A 21,541-nucleotide genomic window follows, 5' to 3' on the forward strand; every position below is an offset into this window, starting at 1 on the left:
CTGCTTTGCAAGATTCTCAACTCTGGGATCTCACGGATCCCGCATTGCTGTGGCTGTGGTGTAGGCCAGCAGCTGTAGCTCCGATTTGACCCCTGGCCTGGGAACCTCCAGATGCCATAGGAGTGGCCCTGAAAAAAAAAAAAAAAGAAACCAAGGCACAGAAGGGCCAAGTCTCTAAGGCCCCTTAGTAACAGGTGAAGCAGAGATGGGACTCTGGAGGGTCCCAGAGGTGTGCCATTTTCCCCTTGAACTCTAAGGCTCTGCCTCCTGTGACCCTTCCCCTCTGGGTTCCAGAAAGGAGGCCTGGGAGATGGGGGGTTAAGCAGGTTGCTGGCATAGCAGCAGCACCTGCAGAGAGTTCAGGGCTGAGAAGACTTCTAAGGAAGAGGGAGGCGGGAAGGGACAGACTTGTCCCGGCCTAAGGGCCGGAGGTCAGCCTGGCTCCTGGCCCAGAGCTGGCTCTCCAGGGGCCCAGCCTCCCGCCCAGGCTGGCCCAGGCCACGCTCTTGGTCTTCAAGGCTGAGGCTGGCTGTGATCTGCCTCCATCCAGATCCTTCTCTTGGCTTCCTGGTAGATGCCTGAGGCCGAGGCCTGGGATGAGGTGGCCAGGGCTGAGGAGAAAGCCCTCTGTCCCTGTCACCATTCAGGTCCTCCAAGGGTACTGTGGGGCCTGCCTTCTGGGGACAGGGGTCTTGAGTGCTAGCCTGGCTCTGTCTCTTGTTTGGAGACACAGTTCTGAGCCCAAATGACTCTGAGCCCCCGTTTTCTTGACTGTAAATGGAGCAAATTATAGCACTGCCACCTGGGAGGCAGATGAAGCCTTAATTTTTCTGAGCAGCTGGCACGGAGCAGGTGTCTCAGTGATGCTGTTTCCTATCCTTACAGATGGGGAAACAAGTGATGGGACCTTGGCATTCTTTTTTTTTTTCCAGCCATGCCTTTGACATACGGAAGTTCTTGGCCCAGGGATCAAACCCATGCCACAGCACTGACAATGCCGGATCCTTAACCCACTGAGCTACCAGGGGATTCCAGGACCTTGACATTCTTATGGTTGGGGCTGGGATTTCTCAGTGCTTTAGGTCTCCTGGATGGGGGGCAGGATTTTGGGGTCTCACTTAGGTCACAGACATTACCACAGCTCCTGGCTGCTGGTCTAGCAGAGCGACCACCACCAGGCAGAACCCCTGGGACAGGGTGGGTTGGGGCTGATCACAGCTCGGCTTTGTGGGCCACCGGATGCCTGGGGTCCTGAACCGCAGGAGCCTGCGTGGCCCCTCAGCCTGGCCTCCATACCCTCAGCAGCAGCTGGGGATCCTGCAGGGCCCTCACAGAGCGCTGTGTGGCGTTGCGTTAGCCAACTGGGCCCTTAGTGGGCTCTCTGCCCCCTGTCGGGAGTTTTCTCTGAAATGCCCACAGGCAGGTCCAGGTGGCTGTGTCAGAGTGAGGTCACCAGGACTGTGACCCAGTGGAGCCCCAAGGCTGGACTCCTGAGGGCTGGCGGGCTCAGGACCACTTTCCCCCTGGCCCCCAGGGCCTGCTCCATTGACTCCCTGCTCCTGGGCTACCCTGACCCTCTGGGGGCCCAGCTGCTGGCCTGGAAGGGGCCCAGGGACTTTTGAAGGGATTTTGGCGGGCTGGGCAGCTCGGCCCCAGCTGGCTCGGGCTCACTGACTCAGCCTCACCTTGACCTTTCCTTCCCACTGGCTATTTATGGGTGTTTCCGGGCCCCTGAATAGGTAAAGAAAAGGGAAGCGAAAGAAGCTCAATGCGTGGCCTCTTCAACAGCTGGCAAATCCTTCTCTTTATCATGAATTTTAAAAAATGACACATGCCGGTTTGGAGAGAAAAATGTCAGTGCCTGAGAAGCACACACTCTGAAAAGTAAAAGTGCCACCCTGCCCCCGCCGACTCTATCCACGCCCTAGAAGGACCCTGTGTGTGTTTGGCTGGAGCCCCACCAGCTCTGTCCTATGTGATTGATTACAGCTCCCCCCACCCCATTGTCCTTGGGGGAAAAAAAATAGCCAAAAAGTCACTCCATATACATCAGTCATTGAACAAACATATACTGAGCACCTACTAAGCTACAATTGCTTTTTTCCCTCAACCACAGATGCTAGATGTTAAAGACAATCCTTTAGGTCAGCAATTTTTCAGCCCTGGCTAGACACTGGAACCCTTGGGAAGACTTTTTTTTTTTTAAAATACATATACATTTTTTTAAGGGCTGAACCCACAGCATGTGGAAGTTCCCAGGCTAAGGGTTGAATCAGAGCTGCAGCTGCCGGCCGACACCACAGCCACAGCACTGTGGGATCCAAGTCGCGTCTGTGACCCACACCCCAGCTCACAGCGATGCCAGATCCTTAACCACTGAGCAAGGCCAGAGATTGAACCCGTATCCTCATGCATACAAGTCAGGTTCATGACCATTGAGCCATAGTGGGAACTCCCCCTTGGGAAGATTTTTCAAGCCCCCATGCTGAGGTTACTTGGAAAAGCTGGGAATGGGACCCAGGCGTCAGGATCGAAGCTGGGATGGGCTGGTCCAGTGTGGAGCCAGGGCTGAAAACCCGGATCTGCCCCCCTCCCCCCGCCGGGCACTGGGGGGCAGAGACCAGCCCACCGAGTGCTCTGTGGGGTGGCAGCTCGTGAGGCTAGGAGTCTCTGCTTTTAAATCTGACAGTGCTGTTTTCTGTCTGGGAAAATGAAAAAAACAAAAAAATTTTGTTTTTAAGTCTGAGAAATAGCCCTTTACTTCACCATTCTGTCATAATGTCGCTTTCTCTTTGGGATGATCACTTTGCCAGCGCTAGGACCTGGATGGGTTGGAGGTTTACTTGTCTGTTAGTCAAAGCAAGCTGTCCATCAGCAAGGGGAAGATGCTGTTTGTCCTGTGACAGTCTGTCCTGTGAAGAGCCTCCCCTGTTTATCCCCGAACAAGAAAGCCCGAGGGTCACCTACAGTGTTCATTTCCACAGAAAGAATTTTACAAACATTTACCCTCCTTCTGGAATTTGGGCTTTGACAACTGGAGTTTATTAATGGTGTGTGTGTGTGTCTGTGTCTGCAAGTGCATCTCCGTGTATAGATGACTATTTGTACATGTGTCTGTGTGTGTTTGTGTCTCTGTATTTTTCTATGTATATATGTCTCTGTCTCTGTGTAGACGTGTGTGTGTGTGTGTGTGTGTGTGTGTGGTCTGGAGAGGTATGTCTTGTTCACCTTGAGTCCCCAACCACCCGGCTGGTGTGGCCTGTGGTGCATGTCAGTAAATATCCCCCAAATAAAGGACCCTGAATAGGTGTCCCTGTGAGCGCTTCGCTGGCTCTGCCCTACTCTGTCCCCTTGGTGACCCAAGGAGGTGTGGCTGCTATGCTCCCATTTCCAGGTGAGGGACAGAGGTTCAGAGACCACGGGGGTTGAGGTGGTAAGTGGCATGGTCACGGGAGCCCTGCCCTCCAGGAGCTGACCACCAGCCCCCAGGCTTCCCTTGAAGGGCAGTGCTTGCTTGGCCTGGCTCCCCAAAGGTCATGAGAGGGATGGCTGTGACCTTGAGAGAGTGTGTACTTCAGCAGTACTGGGGGATGGAACGGTGATTGTGACACTAACTAGTGCGTTGGGTGCTTACCCTGTGTCCCTGTACCGCGACTCTGCACTGTGAGCTCATCTCATTCTCACGCTCCCAAGTAAAGTGAGTCCTATTATTACCCTGTTGACACACATCCTCCCCGTCATTGCTCAGCCCGCTCGCAGCCCCGGCGCTGCAAGGCCACCCTGCCTCCTTCCTCCTCCTCCTCTTGCCCCTCCCTCCCCCTTCCATTCCTTTCTTCATATTTTATCATCCAGATACATCAGCTTCCCCAAGCAAGGTTTCCATTTCCCTTAGCTCTTCCTCTGACTTTCTCTTCTCTGCCAACTTTTTAGGTTTTTTTTTTTTTTTGGTCTTTTTGCCTTTTCTAGGGCTGCTCCCACGGCATATGGAGGTGCCCCAGGCTAGGGGTCGAATCGGAGCTGTAGTCGCCGGCCTACACCAGAGCCACAGCAACTTGGGATCTGAGCCACGTCTGCGACCCACACCACAGCTCACGGCAACGCTGAATCCTTAACCCACTGAGCAAGGCCAGGGATCGAACCTGAAACCTCATGGTTCCTAGTGGGACTCATTAACCACTGAGCCACGACGGGAATGCCCCAACTTTTTAATTTTAATTAGACTACAGGTGATTGACAATGTTGTGTCAATCTCTGTTCCACAGCAGAGTAGATGCAAACTATTCCATTTAAAATGGATAAGCAATGAGGTCCTGCCGTATAGCACAGGGAACTCTATCCAGTCTCTGCCAATTTTTAAAAGAAAGAATAAATTGCTCCCTCACTTCATTCACATCTGGGTGGGCTTTTCTTCTCTCAGGGGTAGGATAAGATCACACTGTATGAAATGCATTCTATCTTGGCCACGCTATAAGTTCCTTTTTCTTTTATTCTCACACTCATGGAGATCTCCAAGACATCACTGGCGGGATCTTTCTGCTTGGCTCTGCCTTTCCAGGCACACTTTTCCATTACCTTGGCAAGCCTGTTGAGTCCCATACAAGCTGGATTTGGTTCTAAGATGCTGAGAATACCCACTGGGGTCTGTCCTTCACCCAAGTGAAGAGCCCACTGTGTAAACCAACACTGGGGCCGTGCTATCGGGTTATGATCTACAGTGTCCTGTGCCTAAAGGATGGCACCTGTTAGCCTATCACGACCTGGGCTGGTGTAAACGAAATCTCAACCTGAATCTTGAACTGAAGGTCCCTTCCTTCCTTTCTTTCTTTTTTGGGCCATACCTGTGGCATATGGAAGTTCCAAGGCCAGGGGTTGAATCGGAGCTGCAGCTGCCGACCAAGGCCACAGCCACAGCCACGCCAGATCCAAGGAACATCTGCAACCTACACCACAGCTCGTGGCAACGGCGGATCCTTAACCGGCTGAGTGAGGCCAAGGATTGAACCTGAATCCTCATGGATATTAGTCAGGTTCTTAACCCGCTGAGCCACAGCAGGAATTCCAGACTGAAGCTTTAAAAAAAAAAAAAAATGGTTTTGGCGTTCCTGTTGTGGCTCAGTGGTTAACGAACCTGACTAGCATTCATGAGGATGAGGGTTCGATCCCTGGCCTCGCTCAGTGGGTAGGGATCTGGTGTTGCCATGAGCTGTGGTGTAGGTCACAGACGCAGCTCAGATCCGGTGTTGCTGTGGCTCTGGAGTAGGCCAGTGGCTACAGCTCCGATTGGACCCCTAGCCTGGGAACCTCCATATGCTGCCTGTGCAGCCCTAAAAGACAAAGTAAATAAATAAAAATAATAACATAGTTTTATTGGGGGTACATGTTAAGTATCATAATATTTAAATATACAATTCAGTGCTTTTTGGGTAATTTTATGAAGTGGTGCAACCATCCCCATAAATCAATTTTAGAACATTCTTGTTAACACCCTCACCGCCCTGGCCCCATCAGACCTCTCCCTCATGCTGATTTACAGGTAATCCCTGTTCCCACCCAGCCCTACACAATCACTAATCGACTCCCTGTCTCCATCAAGTTGCCTTTTCTGGCCATTTCATACAAGAGGACTCACACACTCTGTCGTCTCTCATGTCTGGCCTCTTTCATTTACCACAACATCTTTGAGGTTCGGCCGCATGGCAGCAGCTGCCATGAGGCGGCTCCTTTTTTTGCTGACTAGGTCTGATGTATGGATGGACCACATTTCATCTATTCATTTCGTTCATCAGTGGATGGACATTTAGGTTGTTTCCAGTTTTGGGCTATTATGAATAATGCTGCTGTGAACGCTGACTCACACATCTTTCCGGGGACCTGTTTTCATTTCTCTTAGGTGGATACCTGGGAGTGAAATTACTGGGTCATGTGGTGAGTTTATATTTAACTTTCTGAGGAACCATCAAACGATTTTCCAAAGATGCCACCCCGTTTTATACTCCCACCTGCAAGGTATGAGGGTTCTGCTTCGCCGCAAATGTTCTTAGTTAGCATTTGTTATTATCTGTCATTTTGATTAGAGCCACTCTAGTGGGCGTGATATCGATCTCGCTTGACATTTGCATTTCCTTCAGGACTAATGACGTCGAGCATCTGTTTATGTGCTCATTAGCCATTGGTATATCTTCTTTGGAGAACGGTCTGTTCATATCATTTGCTAATCTTTCGATTGGGTTGTTTTCTTATTACTGAGCTGTAGAAGTTCTTTGTAAATACTGGACACAAGTCCCTTCTGAGATTTGGCTTTGCAAATATTTTGTCCTAGCCTATTGTTTATGGTTTCATTTTCTTTCTTTGTTTCCACACCCATGGCATGCACAAGCTCCCAAGTCAGGGACTGAACCTGTGCCACAGCATTGACCTAAGCCACAGCAGTGACAATGCCAGATCCCTAACCCACTGAGCCACCAGGGAACTCCTATTGTTTCATTTTCTTAATGGTGGTTCTTAAGCACAAAAAAATTTAATCTTGATGAATTTCAGCTTGTTGTTTTTTAGTTTATAAACCATGCTAAGAAAGCTCTGCCCGATACAAAGGTTTAGATTTTTTTTTTTGCCTTTTTTTCTTTTTTTTTTTTTTTAGGGGCACGCCTGCGGCATGTGGAGGTTCCCAGGCTAAGGGTCCAATCAGAGCTACAGCTGCGGGCCTGCACTACAGCCACAGCAACATCAGATCTGAGCCTCGTCTGTGACCTACACCACAGCTCATGGCAATGCCAGATCCTTAACCCACTGAGGGAGGCCGGATTGAACCCGCAGCCTCATGGTTCCTAGTCAGATTTGTTTCTACTATGCCATGACAGAAACTCCCTGACACAAAGTTTTGAAGATTTTTTCCCCCCATGTATTCTTTTAAAAGTTGTATGGTTTTAGCTCTTACATTTAAGTCAATGATCCATTTTGAGTTAATTTTTATATATAGCATGAGGTCGGGTCTAAGCTGTTCCTTTAGCAAGCAGAGGGACAGCCAATGGTCCAGCTATGTTTGTTAAACAGGCTATCCTTTCCTCCAATGAACTGCCTTGGTATTGTCAAAAATCAATTCACAGTAAATAGAAAGGTTTATTTCTGGCCTCTCAATTCTGTTCCATTGACCTATATGCTAGTACCACACTGTCTTGACAACTGTAGCTTTAGAGTGAGTCTTGAAATCAAGAAGTGAAGGTCCTACAACTTTGTTCTTCTTTTTCAAGAATGTTTTGTCTTTTTTTTTTTTTCAGGGCCACACCCATGTCATATGGAGGTTCCCGGGCTAGGGGTCGAATTAGGGCTGCAGCTCCTGGCCTACGCCACAGCCACAGCAACGCTAGATCCGAGCTCTGCGACCTACACCACAGCTCATGGCGATGCTGGACCCTTAACCCACTGAGCCAGGCCAGGGATTAAACCCACGTCCTCATGGATGCTAATCAGGTTCGTTAACTGCTGAGCCACGATGGGAATTCCTTCAAAAATGTTTTGGCTAGCCTAGGTGTTTTTCATTACCATATAAATTTTAGGACCAGTTTGCCAATTTCTGGTGGTGAGGGGAGAAAGCCTGCTATAATTCTGATGAGGATTATGTTGAGTCTACAGATCAGTTTGGAGAGTATTGTTATTTTTAAATTGTCTTAAAAAGGAAGAAAAAAAGAAAGAATGAAATTAAGTCTTTCAGGGGGGTTCCACTGTGGCACAGTGGGTTAAAAATCCAACTGCAGCAGCTTGAGCTGCTGCGGAGGCTTGGGTTTGCTCTCTGGCCCTACAGAGTGGTTTAAAGGTGTGTTTACACTTCCTCCCTTATCTGGGGCTTGGCCCAGAACTAGGACTGGGGGTGGGCTAGGGTTATCCCAGAGGGTGGGGGCTGCAGTGGAAAGAACCCCTGACTAAGGTGTCAGGCAATCCTGGGTCCCCTTCCTGCTGTCTTTGCATTAGAGTGAACCTGAACCAGGCCCCCAAAAGACAGTGAGTTAAGAGTCTCACTACGGATGGAGCCATCATGGGTGGAGCCATCAGCGCAGGTTCTCATCAAGGTGGCTCCGCAGGAGCACGGATGGGAAGCATCTCAAACCTGCAGGTCCCTTCAGACTGCACATCCCGTCGCTTAGCTTTGGAGGAGGACCACAGTCACCTCCACTCTGGAGATGAGGAAACTGGGGCAAAGGAGGATATGGGACTTGCCCCCGGCACTGCCCTTTGAGGTTATGGACAGAGCTGGGATTTGAACCCAGATACTGAGGCAGGACTGCACAGTTTTTCCTGAAACCATGAATCCTTTTCATTTTTATTTATTTATTTATCTTTTCTAGAGCCGCTCCCTTGGCATGTGGAGGTTCCCAGGCTAGGGGTCTAATTGGAGCTATAGCCACCGGCCTATGCCAGAGCCACAGCAACGCGGGATCTGAGCCACGTCTGTGACCCACACCACAGCTCACGGCAACGCTGAATCCTTAACCCACTGAGCGAGGCCAGGGATCTAACCCGCAACCTCATGGTTCCTAGTGGGATTCATTAACCACTGTGCCAGGATGGGAACTCCAAATCCTTTCAATTTTTAATTGATGCAAGCAGTCTACAGTGTTAAATACACTTTGAAAGTGACTCAATTTCGTTGTAATTGTAAGTTCTCTTTTATGAGCACTTCTGGATTTGAAGAATACCTTCCACTGAAGGGTTGCTAGGTGAATCATTAGATTGAATGTACAATTACTTTATTACAATCTCCTCATTCTCGCTCCTTGAGTCTGAAATTATTGAGTCTAAATTAGAGAACAGAACATTAGTCCTTATAAACAATTACTGCTTACGAGAGGCATCAGGAAGATCCCTGCCACCCCCCTGGATTATGGTTCATTAAGTGAAATAACAGTCCAGAGGAGTTCTTGTCCTGGCTCAGCAGAAACGAATCTGACTGGTATCCATGAGGATGAGGGTTCGATCCCTGGCTTTGCTCAGTGGGTTAAGGATCTGGTGTTGCCATGAGCTGTGGTGTAGGTTGCAGATGCGGCTCGAATCTGGCATTGCTGTGGTTGTGGTGTAGGCCAGGGGTACAGCTCTGATTCGACCCCTAGCCTGGGAACCTCCTTATGCCTCAGGTGTGGTCCTAAAACAAACAAAAAAAGGGTCCATAGGTGCCTTGTGGTACAGCAGGTTAAGGAGCTGGCATTGTCACTGCTATGGCTCTGGCTGCTGCCATGGCGTGGGTTTGATCCCTGGCTTAGGAACTTCTGTCTGCTGTGGGTGCAGCCAAAAAAAAAAGAAAAAGAAGAAAAAGAAAAAGAAAAAAGAAAAAGGTCCAATTTGATACCTTAGTTCCATTTAAGGCTGTTTATTCAAATTCTATTAGTGGTTCTCAGGGACTGGCTCTGACTAAAATCAATGGGCAGAGCTGGGAGAGTACAATGGCTGTGGATTTGGCAGATGCTGGGGCCTTGATTTCATGGTCTGTAAATGGGGAGGGTAAAGATGAATGACTGGCTGTGGAAACAGCGCCTGGTGCCACAGTAAGTTTTGGATCATGTTAACCACTATTGCTGTCTCCGCTGAGCTAGCTGCCTCCACTGACAGCTTTGCTCTCACCCAGAATTCACCTTAAGGCCACGTGACTGGACCTCATATGTTATTATGACAAATTTCAGCATCCAAGTTGAAGGAACGTCATCCATGAACAGCCGCACACCCACCACACAGACTCCACAATTGTTCACGTTGTGCCACATTTAATTTAGCTACTGTGTGTGTATTTCCTCCTTCCTCTCTTTCCTTCTTTTCCTCCCTCCCTCCTTCTTTCTATTCTTTTTTTTTTTTTTTTTTTTTTTTGGTCTTTTTATGGCCACACCCGCAGCATATGAAAGTTCCCAGACTAGGGGTCAAATCGGAGCTGTAGCCACTGGCCTGTCCCACAGCCAGATCCTTAACCCACCGAGCAGGCCAGGGATCGAACCTGCGTCCTAATGGTTACTAGTCAGATTCGTTTCTGCTCAGCCATGACAGGAACTCCCTTTCTTTCTTTTTCATAAACGATGCATTTTTAAAATTTTAATTTTAATTTTTTTTGCCGCCTCCACAGCATGTAGAAGCTCCTAGGCCAGAGATCGAACCTGAGCCACAGCAGTGACAATGCCAGATCCTTAATCCTCTGTGCCACGAGAGAACTCCTATGTGTTTTCTTTTGAACACTTAAAGCAAGTTGCTAACGTCACGACCGTTTGCTGCCAAATACTTCAGCGCACATCTCTTAAGAACCAGACATTCTCCTAAGCAACCATGAAAGTTAACACTCCTGTAATACCAGTGAACATCCAATCAATATGCAAACTTCTCTTCAGCAGAGGGTACCATCAAATTTTTGGATTTCTGCCAACCTGAAGGATGAGAGTCTCTCAGTGTAGTCAGAATTTTCTTGCCTCTTATTACGATTACAAAGGAGTATCTTCTCACAGGTCCAGGGGCCTTCTGCAGCCATTTTTCTGTGAACTATATGCTTGTGGCTTTTGTCCATTTTTAAATCATATTTTTGGGTTTTTTAATCTCTATTTTTAAGTACGCCTTAAGTACTGATGGAATTAGCCTTAGTCTCCATGCTACTAATATATCTCCCATTTGCTCTTTTTTTTTTCTTTTTTTAAACTTTGCTTGTGTATTTGTTTGTCTTTTTGCCATAAAAAGCTTTTTAAAAATTTAGCTTTGGATGGAGTTCCCATCGTGGCTCAGTGGTTAATGAATCTGACTAGGAACCATGAGATTGCGGGTTCGATCCCTGGCCTTGCTCAGTGGGTTAAGGATCCGGCGTTGCTGTGAGCTGTGGTGTAGGTTGCAGATTCGGCTCGGATCCCGTGTTGCTGTGGCTCTAGCGTAGGCCGGCGGCTATAGCTCTGATTAGACCCCTAGCCTGGGAACCTCCATATGCCGCAGGAGCGGCCCAAGAAATGGCAAAAAGACCCCCCCAAAAAAAATTTAGCTTTGGAGTTCTCTGGTGGCCTAGCAGTCAAGGATCCAGCATTGTCACTGCTATGGCTCCAGTTACTGCTGTGTTACAGGTCTGATCCCTGGCCCAGGAACTTCTGTGTGCCAAGGGTGCCCCCTCCCCAAAAAAATAATAATTTTTCTTTTTTTAGGTCCACACCTGAGGCATATGGAAGTTCCCAGGCTAGGGGTCAAATCAGAGCACAGCTACCAGCCTATGCCACAGCCACAGCAACATAGATCTGAGCCACATCTTCGACCTACGCCGAAGCTTGCAGCAACGCCAGATCCTTTAACCACTGAGTGAGGTCAGGGATGGAACCCACATCCTCATGGATACTAGTCAGGTTCTTAACCCAATGAGCCACAATGGGAACTCCGAGCTTTAATTTTTATGTAGTTGAATTTATCAAGTTTTTTTGTTTGTTTTTGTTTTATTGTTCCTGGATTTTGAGCCCTAAATTGAAAGGCTTTCCTCACTCCTAGGTTATAAAGAAATCCCCTCATGTTTTCTTCTACAAGTTGTAAGGTTTCATGTGAAAAACCTGAATCTCTGGTCCATTTTGTATTTATTCAGGTGTTTGCTGAATAAATGGCAGGTATGGGCACACTTTTACCTTTTTTCCAAATGACCATCCAGCTGTCCCAAGATCACTTATTTTAAAAAGTCCACAGTTCCTGTCATGGCTCAGTGGTTAGCGAATCTGATTGGGAACCGTGAGGTTGTGGGTTCGATCCCTGGCCTCGCTCAGTGGGTTAAGGATCCGGCGTTGCAGTGGGCTGTGATGTAGGTTGTAGAGGTGGCTCGGATCCCGCATTGCTGTAGCTGTGGTGTAGGCTAGTGGCTACAGCTCCAATTCAACCCCTAGCCTGGGAACCTCCATATGCTGTGGGAGCGAACCTAGAAAAGGCAAAAAGACCAAAAAAAAAATAAAAATAAATAAATAAATAAATAAATAAACAATAAAAAAGCCCATCATGTCCCAGTGATTTGAGATGCTTACTTTTGTCATTCGTCAAATTTCCATAGGTACTGGGGCACATTTCTGGACTTTCTATTCTGTTCCATTGGTCTGTCTGTCTGGCTAGTCATGTTCCTAACTACACTAAGGGAGGGTAGTTTTAATTGCTGGGCCTTTATGATATGTTTTAACATCTGGTAGGGCTTATCCCCACCCTACAGTCCTTCTTTTTCAGTTTTTCTGGCCATTCTTTTTTTTTTTTTCTTTTTTGGTTGCCCCACAGCATAAGGAGTTCCTGGCCAGGGAGCAGATCCGAGCCGCAGCTGTGACCTATGCCATAGCTTCAACACCACTGGATCCTTAACCCACGGTGCCGGGCCAGGGATCACAGGCCAGTGCCCTAGAGATGCTGCCGATCCTGTTGTGCCACAGTGGGAACTTCTTCCTGGCCATTCTTCGTTATTATTTCATATTAACTTTAGAATCAACTTGTCTAAGACAACGCCAAGGAAAAAAACCAAAAAACAAAACCAATTCACCCTCGGTATTTTCATGAGGATCATGTTAAATGGATCGATTCACCTGGGCCAAATGGACATCTTTACAGTACTGAATATGTCATTATTAGGGGGCTAGCTCTGGGGCTCTGTTAGGCATTGAAATAGGTTCCCCCAAAAGATAGGCTTAAATCCTAACCTTCAAGTACCTCAGAATGTGACCTTATTTGGAAACAGGGTCTTTACAAAGGTAATCAAGTTAAAATGAGGTCATTAGGGTGGGACCCAACCTGATATGACTGGTGAAGATGAAGGCAGAGATCAGGGTGGTGCCTCTGCAGGCCAAGAGGCACCAAGGATTGCCAGAAGCCACCAGAACCAAAGAGAGAGGCCTGGAACAGATGCTCCCTCACAGCCCTCAGCAGGAACTAAGCTTGCCAATACCTCGCTCTTGGACCTCTGGCTTCTAGAGCCGTGAGACAATCAGGCTCTGCTGTAATTAGGCCACTCAGCTTGTGGTACTTTGTTGTGACAGCCCTAGCAATCTACAGCAGGCGCCTTGGAGGATCCCTTCGGCTGGACGTGAGCTGCCCAGCCATGACTTCAGGACATCGACAAGCATTTGTGTGCTTTCCTGACCCCAAGCAAGCCCAGCCAGGCCGGTTTCTGGCCTGCCCGAAGTTGGAGGAGCGAGCCAATGACTGCCTTGGAAAGCTGGAGGTGTGACTTCACTCTCAGGGGGTGGCCAAACCCGCTGAGGTTGAGGCCAGTGAATGAATCATTTGTGCAGTGTGGCTCAGTGAGTCAGGGAGGCCCAGGCAGAAAGCCTGAGTTTGGGGCCTATTTCCTTTTCCCCTTCCTTTGGAAGCTGGAAGCAGCCCCTCAAAAGTTATCGTCCCCCCAGATAGACAATGAAGTGATGCAACACGCCACCCTCCTGCTGGCTGTGTGCTGTGGCGAGATAAGGACAAAGGACTTAAGAAAACAGAGGGAGGGAGGGAGGGAGTGCCCAGCCCCCGCCGTGCCCACCTCGGACTTGCTGTGCGCCTTTGGACCAGTTAGTTAGCTTTTCTGGATTCCCTTCCCGAACCTCTTCATGTGGGGTTTGGTAACAGTACCTGCCTCCTGGGACTAGTGTCACCGTCTAGGCGGAAACTTTGTATACCAAAGGGCCAGGGTCACAGCACGCGCCCAGCAGAGATTGGCTATTATTAATAAAGACTGTCCCCCAAACAGCCCACCCACAAAGGCAAACATCGGTGTGCATGATTTCTGAGCCTTCAGCTAGGATTCTGAGCACACCCTGGTAACTTTTCTTGCTCTTTCCTTCAGGGGAGAGTCGGGAATAGACAAACGGTGACCTCATTTGCTCCATCCAACGTTAATTAGCGTTTTCTAATTATGAAAAGGAAATTATGTCTCAATTCATACTCCGTCTAAAAAAAATTAACTAACAACAGAAAGCTGTCACTTGTTACTGTGGCGTCAGCTCCCCTGGCGGTGGGGCGGGGCTCGGGGCCGTGCTGGCAGGCTGTGCCCTTGGTTCAGGGATGGGCTGGTCTGAGTCATAGAGGCTCTGCTACTTCCTGGTTCCGCTCCTGGGCTCCTGGGCTCATCTGGGGGTGTTTATCCAACAAACCTGCCTTGAGGTCTGTGCTGGGGACCGAGAAAAGCGAGAAACCATGTCCCTGTTCCCAAGGCAGTGGAGAAACAGAAATGGGCAGCCCTGGGGAGCATTCTTTTTTTTTTTTTTTTTTGTTTTGTCTTTTTAGGGCTGCACCCACAGCATAAGGAGGTTCCCGGGCTAGGGGCTGAATTGGGGCTATAGCTGCCGGCCTACACCACAGCCAGAGCAACTCAAGATCCAATCCGCGCCTGCAACCTACACCACAGCTCACAGCAATGCCGGAACCGTAACCCACTGAGCGAGGCCAGGGATCGAACCTGTGTTCTCATGGATACTAGTCAGATTTGTTTCCACTGAGCCACGATGGGCTCTCCCTATGGCAAACCTAGCAGTTGGTCTCCTGGGGTTATTATTGTACCCATTTTTTAAGGGAGAAAACTGAGGCTCTAGGGGGCAAAGTGGTAGATTGGTAGATAAACGAGGCCCACCTCTCAGGCATTTCTATCCCACAACAGCCTTAGTCTCCGGGGACACATCACCTTCTCTGGGCATCTTTCCCTCCTAACCCTCTTCCAGTTGGGGGAGGGCCCCTTTTCTGGACTTTCTGATTTCCACCCTGAAATTTAGCACCGGGGTTGTACTTGTCTGTTGACAAGTCGGTCTCCCTGCCAGCATGACTGATGATGGAATGACTGCAGTGTTTTAACTCCTGTCTACCTTAAACATTTGTACTTCACTGTACCTACTGGATCTAAGTGAGCAGCAATTCTGAGACCCCCCCCCCCCCATTGATTTATGTACCAGTAAGAAAGAGAAATGGGGGTTCCCCTTGTGGTTCAGTGGTAACGAACCTGACTAGTAACCATAAAGATGCAGGTTCGATCCCTGGCCTCGCTCAGTGCATTAAGAATCCGGAGTTGCTGTGAGCTGTGGTGTAGGTGGCAGATGCGGCTCAGATCTGGCGTTGCTATGGCTGTGGAATAGGTCACAGAGGCGGCTCGGATCCTGTGTTACTGTGGCTGTGGTGTAGGCCGGCAGCTGTAGCTCTGATTTGAACCCTAGCCTGGGACCCTCCCTTTGCCATGGGTGAGGCTCTAAAACAAAAAAAGAAAAGAAAGAGAAATGCTGGCAATTAACTATGTCAATTAACTATGCTGTGCCTCTGTATGTCATATTTCACTCTGAGGAATGTTAAGATATGAAAAATGTGCCTTAGGCTCAATGAAATACATTATAAAAGCAATGACTGCTTTTAAACACATCCTGGAAAAAGAAGACGTTAAAAATGTCCATATATTAACAATAACCAAATTCACTGAACACTTACCCTGTGCCAGGCATTGTTCTAAAGTGCTTTTCATCCATGATCTCATATCAGCCCTTAAAAAAATATATTTCCTATAAAGGAGAGAGTAAATATTTTAGGCTTCGTGAACCAGGCAGTGTCTTACCTACTTACCTCCTGCTGTAATGTGAAAGCAGCCACAGAGGCTAGTACCAATGTGTATGGTTGCATTTCAATAAAACTTTATTTAAGGACAGGAAAATCTGAATTTCATACAACTTTCCTAGGGCATAAAAATATTCATTTTCTTCTGCTTTTCCCCCAACCATTTAAAATGTCAAAACCAGGAGTTTCCATTGTGGCTCAGTGGTAACAAACCTCACCAGTATCCATGGGGATGCAGGTTTGATCCCTGGCTTCACTCAGTGGGTTAAGGATCTGGTGTTGCCATGAGCTGCTGTGTAGGTGGCAGACACGGTTTGGAGCTGGTGTTGCTGCAGCTGTGGTGTAAGCTGGCAGCTATAGCTCCAATTCAACCCCTAGCCCAGGAACTTCCATGTGCTGCAGATGCACATGGAAAAATACATTTGCTCCTGAGTTGTACAAAAAGAGGGAGGTGGAGTTCTCGTCGTGGCGCAGTGGTTAACGAATCCGACTAGGAACCATGAGGTTGTGGGTTCGATCCCTGGTCTTGCTCAGTGGGTTAAGGATCCGGCGTTGCCGTGAGCTGCGGTGTAGGCCGGCGGCTACAGCTCCGATTCGACCCCTAGCCTGGGAACCTCCATGTGCCGTGGGAGCAGCCCTAGAAAAGGCAAAAAGACAAAAAAAAAAACAAAAAAAAATCTGGTGTTCCCATCGTGGCGGGGAGGTGGGCTAGATTTGGCTCATGGGCTGTAGTTTGCTGACCTCTGTCTCAAAAGATCTTCATATCACCCTCAGAAGAGAGATGCTATTATTTTCTTCGTTTTATACACGAGGAAACTGAGACTCAGAGAGGTAAAGTAACTTGTCCAAGGACACACAGCTGATGGGTGGTCAAGCTGGGACTCCAACCCAGGCAGTCAAACTCTGTAACCAACCACCCTAAATAGGGTAAATATGGTTTACCCTAAATATGGTTGCCTTTTCAATGTTTTCAGCTTTTCTCCCTGATTACAAAAGTTCCACATTTGTGTTGAAAAATTCAAATCATACAGTGTTATAAAGAAGAAAATGAAAGTAATCCCATCCTCCAGAGATAAGCACTTGAGGGTTTGCACACAGGGTTCACACAATGCTGACCAGATTTAGAATGTTCTGGACACGGTGTGACTTTGGATAGGTTGCCTAACCTCTCTGGGTCCTTGTCTCCCAAATGAGGGGGCTGGCTGAGATGATACATTGTCATGGGCCCTCCCGGTCCTGACCGTGGAGCTCTGTTTGTAAGGATTGAGCAACAGCAGCTGGTTCTGTCCTAACTGCCTGGGTGTGGAGGGTGAGGTCACCCCTTGCCAGGCCCTCAGGATGGGCCAAGGCACTGCCCCAAATCCCAAGCACTGAGGGACTTCAGAGAGGCCGTCGGGGGTTGCAGGAGGCTCAGGCTCCCTCCAGGGCTGGTACCAGGGTCCCCTCCGCTCACTAAGCTGAGGCTTCAGCTGAGAGCTGCCTGGGACAGACTCGCAACGGGCAGGGAGGCCTTAATAGACTAGGGTTTGAATGGCGGGATGCCTGGGTCTGCCTCCATATCTCCATCAGACAGGCCCAGGGTTTGGATCTGCATCTGATGATAACCAGCTGTGTCACCCTGGGCACCTTCTCCTCTCTGCTGTCTCCTTGCCTGTAAGATGGGGATAACCGCCACATCTCGGGATCACTGATTAGTTCATGAGCTGATAGCTGTAATTCAGCAGGCACAGAGGACAGGCTTCCTAAATGGCCATTTCTTAGACGTCTTAGACTTTTCAACAATACCTTAAAAAAACCCTTAAGAGTCACCATCGTGGCACCTCAGAAACAAATCCGACTAGGAACCATGAGGACACAGGTTCGATCCCTGGCCTCGCTCAGTGGGTTAAGGATCCGTGTTGCTGTGGCTGTGGTGTAGGCTGCTGGCTACAGCTCCGATTGGACCCCTAGCCTGGGAAGCTCCACATGCCGAGGGTACAGCCCTAAAAAGACAAAAGACAAAAAAAAAAAAAAAAAAAAAAAAAATTCTTCCACCACGCCACAAACCTGTAGACCAACTCTGTGCCAGGTGCTGTATGAAGACAGTAGGGTGGGGAGGTCAAAGATGAGAAAAACATACTCCCTGCCCTCAAGTAACTCAGGGAGGGTAAGATAAGGATCTAAGAGGTATTTACACAATCAGAAAGTTGGGACAAAGTCCTCCAGAGCCCAGGGACAGAAGTTGGTGAGACCAAAGGTTTCATGGAGATGGCACTTTGGCCTGGGACTGGGAGCCCAGAGGGGACAGCATTGGGTGGGGGAGGGGGAAGAGAGCAGTGTGAGCAAAGCGTGAGCAAGGGTGCAGAGGTGGGAAAGGTTGAGAAACACACGTCCACAGGGTTTGCCTAGAGAACAAGAGAGAGAGTGAGGGCGGGGCCAGGTGGAGGGGCGGGGCCAAGTGGAGGGGCAGGACCAGGCGGAAGCACGGTGCCAGGTGGGGGCGGGCCAAAGCTTAGGATTTGGTGGGATGGGGGGAGTTTGGAAGGGTACTGAGCAAAGGGAGAAGCTGCCCTACAGCGCAGGGGAGACCGTAAAAGAGCTGTGGATTCTAGAAGAGAACAGGAATGATGAGAGCCAGCTCCCTCTCCTGAGAGCAGCCCCTCCAGATGTGACCCCCATCAGGCCCTTTCTAACACATGGTCCTATTTTGTCCGAGGTGGATAGCATTCCCAGCTTACAAATGGGGAAACTGAGGCTCAGAAATGTTAAGCCACTTGCCCAAGGTTACAGAGCAGACAGTGATCTTGGGCCTTTCTGACTGTCATAGATGGGAATGCCACCCTTTATTTCTCCTCCTATGACCCCAGGATAGGTCCAAAGTCAACGTCAACTTCGAGGGCAGGATTCAGATAGGCATTGTAGGGCAATGCCAGCGCTGGCTACACTATTTCCCCTTCACAGCCCTTAGTCGTACATGGGTTGTTTTGTATTTTTTTGGCCATGCCTATGGCATGTGGATGTTCCAGGGCCAGGGATCGAACCTGCAACAGGGCAGTGGCAACATTAGGATCTTAACCCCCTGAGCCACCAAGGACCTTCTAGAAGTACATGTTCTTATCTCCATCACAGAAGGAGGGACTGGGGACACAAGAGGGCAAGGCCATAGATTAAGGGTGGGGAGCCCAGGTCAGGCCTTCCTACTACCCCATACTGGCTCCAGGTTTGTCCCTCAGCACATCTAAAATCAGGAGGAGCCCAAGTCAGAAAGGCCAGGTTCTCTCTTCTTTTTTTTTTTTTGTTTTTTTGTTTTTTTGCTCTTTAGGGCCGCTCACGTGGCATATGGAGGTCTCCAGGCTAGGGGTGCAATCGGAGCTACAGGTGCCGGCCTACGCCACAGCCACAGTCACAGCCACATCAGATCCAAGCCGTGTCTACAACCTACTCCACAGGTCACATCAATGCCGGATCAGATCCTTAACCCACTGAGCGAGGCCAGGGATCGAACACCCAAGCTCATGGTTCCTAATAGGATTGTTTCCACTGCGCCACAATGGGAACTTCCAGGTTCTCTCTTCTGAATCAACATCCTTTGATTGATGCTTTTTCATGCCCCTCTGCACACGAGGCCCACAGTTCCAGCCCCTTGCTGCTTCTGTAGTCACCCGGGGCCAGATTTCTCTGGGTCTCTCTCTGGCTCCACGTCCAGCCAGAAAAAGTATTTCTACTCCTTGGACTGGGGGCCTGGGTGGGTACAGCTTTACCACCAGACCCCCTAGCCTGAGCTATAATGTGTTGATTGGTCTCAAGGAGGGAACTTACCCTGAGCTGGACCTCTGTACCAACCACACCTACTGGCATCTTGTGACCTCCCCAGGTTCTGGTGCTAGATCTTGAAACACATAGAAGCTTGGTAATAAAAGAACTGCCCTGCTGGGGAGAGGAAAACCAGAGACTTAGTGAATTGTAACGAGAAGGGATGGGTAGGGCCTGGGTTCCTTACACTCCCCTTCTCTAACTTGGGCCGCAAACCATCCACAAAGTAGGCGGCTGAAAAACCCATTGTACAGATGAGGTTAGAGGCTCAGTAGGGGAAGAGATTCATCTAGGATCACCCAGAAGCAACATGACAGCATGGGCTTTCAGTTCTGCTCTTTCCAGAAAGGGACAGAAAGGAGAAACCCGCAGAGCTCAGCAGACACCAGACTCCAGGGCCAGACTGTGCCCCTCATCGCTGTAATATTTGTATTAACAAAAAGGCTGTGTGTGTGTGTGTGTGTGTGTGTGTGTGTGTGTGTTTTAATGCGTAGGCGAAGGTATAATGAATGTTCTTGGTAAAAAATTAAAACATTTCAAAAATTAAAAAAAAAAAGCCAAAATTGGGGCAGGTCAAGTTGGTATGCTGGGAAAAGTCAGAGGCTGTAACATTTTATGATTCAATGCATGAAATATGAGTTCCTCAGCTGAATAAGTAGTACAAACAAATATTTTTTTTTCGTTTTTAAAAAAAGATACAAGGAGGGTGTTGACCTTATCTGAGGACCTTTTTGCTGTCCTCAGCCAATGTTCATTTGAAGGTAGAAAACGCCCTTTAAAAAAAAAAAAAAAAAGCCCTTACTTTTCTAAAATGTAGACAGAAAGCTTGAGCCTGTGAGAACACAAGCTAAGCGAGACAAATGCAGAAGTTTCCCCCGGTGATACAATCCGCGATCAACGACATAGGGTGGCCGTGAAATCCCCGCCCCCACCTCCCCGGGAGGAGGGGTAGGAAACCACAGAATGTTCCTGACCAGGCAATCCAGCCCGGTGGCGCAATGTTTATGTTTGTGTACCTAGCACATCGGTGCCGCCCGAAGGAGGCTCTGCCGCCTGAGGTGGGGGGTGGGGGTTGTCACTCGGTAGCCCAGGACGAGGGTAACCGCATGCGGGTCTCCCCAAATGCGCGTCCAGGTCCTGGTAATCCTCTTAGAGCACCCAGGATGGGGATTTCGAGTTAAGCCCATATTAGTGGCGAGAACCAGGGCGTGGGGGCTGGGCCCGGCTCCTGTTCCTGACTCCTGTTCCCAGCTGGAGGCTCCCAGCCCAGGGCAGAGTTAGGTGCTCAATCAGTGCACATTTGGGGAATAAAGAGATGGAGTGGCTACAACTGTCTTTAAGTAAACGTGACCCAAAACATGTCTGGCGGCCTCGGGAGGGCGCTGTCGAGCTGCGCTGGGGGGGGGTCCGCCTCCCTTAACACGGAACCCCGCAGTCCTCGACCTGACTTTACGACCCCCCCGACCAGGATTTCAGCCCTCTGAAATCTTCTCACCTTTCTTAGTTCACAATGGTCTGGGCAAGCACATGACTGAGAAAGACCTTTTTCCTCTTGGGTTTGACTGGAAGGCATTTTACTTGTTAAATGTACATTTTATTTTTAAGTAACAGGAGAGTAGTCTGGGGAGTAGGAAAATATTTCCCTGAACACCTCCACCCCAACTCACCCCGGTTGTTCTTGGCTGGACAAACTCGTTAATTTTCCTCCAACCTTCATTTCAGGCTCCTCTCTGTCCCTCGACCCCCAGCAGCGTGATGCTGGGCAAGTAAATAGCCTCTCCTTGAGAACCTGTTTCCTCGCCTGTTGGGGATGAGGAAATGAGAGAAAGGGGCCCACATCTCTGCAAAAACGCAGGAAACCCCTTTCCGTTCTGGTCTGCGGCGGAGGGGGCGCGGGGAAGGGGCACAGGGCGGGGGGAAGGGAGGCGGAGGCCGGTGGCATGCGGCCTGATCTCCCAGCCGCTCTCAACACCGAGGTCAGCCTTCAGCTGCTCGCGCGCCCTTCCTCTCTCCTCCCTGCCGGTCCCGGAGAGTAGCTCGGGCCAGCTCCCCGGGGACGCGCCAGGCGCAGGCCGGACGGCCCGGCGGGGGATGGGACCCGAGCCAGAGCGCAGCCAGCGGACCCCACTCAGAGGCCGATGACGTCTTCCCCTTTGGCTCGGCCGGCGCCAAGCCCGGCAGGGCGGGTGACGTCACCACACCGGTCACGTGACCGTCA

General features: G+C 49.4%; 1 long non-coding RNA gene across 2 annotated transcripts in view; it reads right to left on the reverse strand.

Moving 5' to 3' along the window:
- LOC102166710 (uncharacterized) overlaps nucleotides 1-21,504 on the reverse strand; it is a 33,639-nt gene extending 12,135 nt beyond the window's left edge. The window contains exons 1-3 of one of the 2 annotated variants that reach the window (XR_299561.4): nucleotides 20,991-21,504; nucleotides 19,330-19,437; nucleotides 15,409-15,479 (exon numbers count right to left, since the gene is read on the reverse strand). This is a non-coding gene — a long non-coding RNA (uncharacterized LOC102166710). Of the gene's footprint in view, nucleotides 1-15,408; nucleotides 15,480-19,329; nucleotides 19,441-20,990 lie in introns of both variants that reach the window. The other variant, XR_001304776.3, reaches the window with a different exon arrangement.
- Between the last annotated feature and the right edge of the window lie 37 nt (nucleotides 21,505-21,541).

The sequence above is a fragment of the Sus scrofa genome, chromosome 16 (assembly GCF_054392235.1).
Source record: "Sus scrofa isolate SSC_HxYL_T2T_F1_AM1 chromosome 16, Sscrofa_HxYL_maternal_Yorkshire_Landrace_v2.0, whole genome shotgun sequence".
Classification (NCBI taxonomy): domain Eukaryota; kingdom Metazoa; phylum Chordata; class Mammalia; order Artiodactyla; family Suidae; genus Sus; species Sus scrofa.